Here is a 4,580-nt window from a genome sequence, read left to right as displayed (position 1 = left end):
ACCCTCACCCTGCATCCAACTTGGCAGACTTTTCCTTAGGTTTCGTTAGCCAGAAGTGGGTCACAAGGCCACCCTTAGCTAGCTTTGAGCAACTGTCTTCTTCAGATGCTGCTGCAGCTATGCTTAGGGATTAGTGCTTGGAGTTGCAATCTTCTATATTCTTATCCAACCCCTGTGTGAACTGGGGCCTCCTTGCCTCTCAAAATCTAAATATGATTGGCTAGAACACTTGACTGTTAAAGATTTCTTCAAGGTATCCTTGAATTTCCAGGGTTGGGTTGGAAGATGGCTGATGCCCTCTATGTCAGTTCCAGCTTTGGGCACCTGCTTTCCCAAGCAGTGTCTCTGTTCCACAGTGAATCCCTTCCAATGTCTCTCATTCTGCTCCATCCTCCCCACTATCACCACCCTATGCTATGCTCCTTCAGCCAAAGAAAAGAAAACAAATGAGTAACAGCCAATCATAAAGTCTTGGGACTTTGATATTTGAGACAAAGCTCAGCCAATCATAAAGTCTTATCACACCTCCCCTTCACCATGACCTTCTTTATGTATATACATCCTGAGGTGGAGAGTTTCATCTTCTTTGTATGTGCAGTGAGCATGTATAAATGAGTATGAGTTCATATATAATCTCATACAAGGCTTCCATGTCCACCATCTCACCAGATTTCTCAGGAATCCTAAGATAGGTGTGAGAAGGTCCCCCTGCACCCAGACCTGCCTAACTTTGAGCCCTTTTGCCTTTGAGTTTCAACCCTGAGTCTTAGAGAATCCCATTACAAGAGTTAGGATTTTTGGTTGCAAATAACAGAGATCTTGCCCCCCAACTCCCACCCAACTTTAGCTTAAGGGAAAAAAGTATATGGTGGCACAGCTGTTTTTCCTAATGCTCCAAGGACAAAGGTAGAGCCCAGACCTGGGACCCAGAGGGTCTGCAAGAGACTGTCACTCACTTCGTTCTGCTGTACCCTTCCTTCAATGCAAACTGGCTTTCTCTGCTTCTGTGCCACAACCACCAAGGGCTGTAACGCTTTTATATAACAGCTCCTCCATTGAAGAGACCAGCCCAAACTAAGCTCTTTGTCCCAAGTCAATATTCCCAGGAAAGAGATTTGTTCAGCCAGGATCAAGGATCTAATCAGCTATGTTGGGTGGAAAGGGGTCACATTGCTTAAATATGACAGCCTAGTGAGCTTAAAACCAAGCTCCAGTGAGTTATCTGGGAGCATGCAGGCTACTAAGATTTTCATTTTGGCTGGGCGTGGTGGCTCAGGCCTATAACCCCAGCACTTTGGGAGGCGGAGACCAGTGTGGATCACTTGAGGTCAGGAGTTTGAGATCAGCCTGACCAACATGGTGAAACCCTGTCTCTACTTAAAAAATACAAAAATCAGCAGGGTGAGGTGGTGCATGCCTGTAGTCCCAGCTACTCCGGAGACTGAAGCAGGAGAACATTTGAACCCCGGGAGGTGGAGGCTGCAGTGAGCTGAATTAGCACCACTGCACTCCAGCCTGGGTGACAGAGCAAGACTCTGTCTCAAAAAAAAAAAAAAAAAAAAAAAAAAAAAAAAAAAATTACTGATAAAAGTGAGGAGCATTGCAAGAAAACACTTCCTTTTTGATCCATCCCCTTCTTCCTTCTTTGACTTTGGTTTTATGAAATGACAGCAGCTATTTTGCAACCATGAGACAGACAACAAACCTGAGGACAAAAAGCCAACACAGCTGTATCAGTTAGATTTTGCTAACAAAATATTCCAAAATGTAGTCGCTTAAAATAACATTTATTGCTCAGGATTCTGTGGGTCAGAAATTTGGGCTGGATTCAGTTGGGATGAATCACCTCTGCTCCACATGGTATTGCCTGGGATCCTTTTTATGTCTGGGGTGTCCAATGGAGTGGCTGAGTCTCCCTCCATGAGGTGGAGGTTGACGCAGGCTTGTTCACATGGCAGCAGCACTTCAAGAGGACAAGAGTGGAGACTTAGGCTTAGAACATTTATACCCTCACTTCCATTGCGTTCTACTGATCAAAGACAGTCATATAGCCAGCCTGGGTCCAGAAGATGGAGAAATAGACTCTGTTTTGATGGGGTCATTTGCAATTGAGTACAACAGACAAGGATGGTTAAGAGAAAAACAGAAAAAGTCTGGCTAGAGATGACACCTTTCTTGAGCTGTTGCAACAGTGTAGAACAGCCCTCCTTCAGGCTTCATTATATGATTATACAATTAAATATCCTGTTTTAAAGAAGACACTCTTTTACTTGCAAAGCGGTCCCTAGCCTATACACAAGAGATAAGAGTGATACCTATTCATCAGACTGTTGGGAAATGAAATGAGATATGTATGTAAAGCCCTTAGCAGAGTTCCTAGGATACAGTAAGCACTCAGGAAAAGTTTGCAGGTATTGGCAAATATGGGGGACTGGCCCATCCTGAAAAGGCATTAACAGTTCTCATCCTAAACAGAACACACACCCATTATGGACTTCTATTAGCAACTTCCAAAGGGGACAAGCATATGCTGAGCCCAGCCCCACAGGGACCATAGAGGCCAGTTACTAGGGGTCAGTATGGACTGTGGTTAGGCCGTCAGCTGCTGCAGAAAGCTAGGGTTCCATAGAAAACCTAAAACTTCAGGCCCACAAAGAGGGGTTCCAGCTCCAGTTCTAAGCAGAGAGGCCAGAGGAAATCATTGAGGTTTTTTTTTTTTTTTTTTTTTTTTTTTTTTTTTTTTTTTTTTTAATGGGGAAATTGAGGTCTGGGGAAGAGAGATGACATGCCCAGAGTGACACAGTGAGTTTGGAACCAAGTTACGAGAGAACCCAGCCTCCTGACTCGCAGTCTAGAGCTCTGATCATTAAACTGTATCCACTCAGAAACTGTTTTGCTCTTCCCCCACCAAGAATGGAAATTCTTGAAGGGTTATACCTTGGGGATAAAGATGTGGCTAAAAGGCAAGACTGGAAGTAAAAGTACTTGCCCATGAATAGTGATGAGTGGTAGCCAAGGTTTAGAACTTCTGGAGGACATGGTCTGTTTCTTGGCCTGGATATTGGATGCTGGATATATGAGTGTGCTCATTCTGTGAAATTCATAGAGCTGTAATGTTTATCATCTATGTTATATTTCAATTAAAAAATATTTAAAAACTGCTTCTGCAAGATCTTATCCCCACTAGAGGACTCACGGAAGGCAGACACAGCTTGGTGTCATGGAGAAGGCATTGAATAAAGCCTCAGGAAATTTGGGTTCTAGACTTGCCCAATACTTACTAGCTGGGCAACCTTGTCTTAATGGCCTGAATGTCTGCTTCCTTATTTCTGAGACAGGAATATTAACACTTCTTCCAGTAAAACTGTAGGCTGGTTTGGGGAGCAAACAAGATCATAGATGTGAAAAGACATAGGAAACAATCAGATATGTGTGATGTGTGCTGTCCAGGTGAGCAGGCATTATTTTCCTTTTGCGAGTGATTGTATGGGGCAGTGGGAGGGGGGATGTTCCAGCTCAAAGTGGGTGACTCAGTCCTCACAGAAGCAAATTAGAACCTGGCCTTGTGCATCAGCTGTACTGAACCTCAGAATCCCGTTTGTGCCAGGACGGCAGATCAAGACAAAACCAAGACAAATGTGATTTCACTGGGGCAGCTGGTCTCTGTGTCCCAGGCATGCATACCCTCTGCGGAAGCGGAGGCTCCGCTGATATCACTGCAGTTAGCACCCTCCTCCACACCGGGACAGCAGGAGGCTGCTCCAGGTCATCAGACTCGAGGGAGGGGTGATGGAGCTCTCCTAGACTGGCAGGGCCAGTGGAGGGACTGTCAGCAGCAAATTAAAACTCTCTGGCAATCTGGGTCCTCATCTCTCATTCCATCGGTGTCTGTGAAATTGTAATTTAAGGCTAGAATGAAAGGCTAAAAGGAAAATATCATGGCATGAGACCAGGGGCTGAGGTGAGGCAGGAGTGCAGGTAGGTTAGGGACTGAGTGTTGGGGGCACTGACTGCTGCCAAGAGCTGTGGGTGCACTGAGGTCTGAGAGGCCAGTTCCAGGTCAAGTGCATTCTGAGACCCCTCTCCACATGCACACCCAGCCCCCCTCACTGTGCTCCACTTACAGCTCTCACTAGGACCCACTTCATTTTTAGTGTATTTCTGGCACTCCTGCATCCTTCAGTGCCCTTCCACCTTTCTGTGCACCCACAGCTGCTCACGGCAGCACTGCTGACTCTGCCCGAGGACTTCCTCCAGCTGCAGGAGCCGCTCAGCCTGCACGGGGCCAGCCCAGAAGTGTCCAGGAGCTGAGGGCCCTGGGAGAGGCCCTTGGCCACTAAAGAACAAAAGGTGCTGGATATATACCACCATTCCCCTGGCTCCGCAGGTGAGACGCCAGCCCTGTAGCAGTCGATGTTCTCCAGAGAAACAGAAGCAAAGGGATATCTACACATAGATACAGAAAGATAGAAAATGGTTTATTATGAGGGATTGGCTCATGTGATTATGGAGGCGGACAAGTCCTGCTATCTGCTGTTTGCAAGCTGGAGGAGGCCCAGGAAAACTGGTGGCGTAGTTAG

The sequence above is a fragment of the Chlorocebus sabaeus genome, chromosome 2 (assembly GCF_047675955.1).
Source record: "Chlorocebus sabaeus isolate Y175 chromosome 2, mChlSab1.0.hap1, whole genome shotgun sequence".
In the NCBI taxonomy this organism is placed as follows: Eukaryota; Metazoa; Chordata; class Mammalia; order Primates; family Cercopithecidae; genus Chlorocebus; species Chlorocebus sabaeus.
This window is presented reverse-complemented; position numbering follows the sequence as displayed.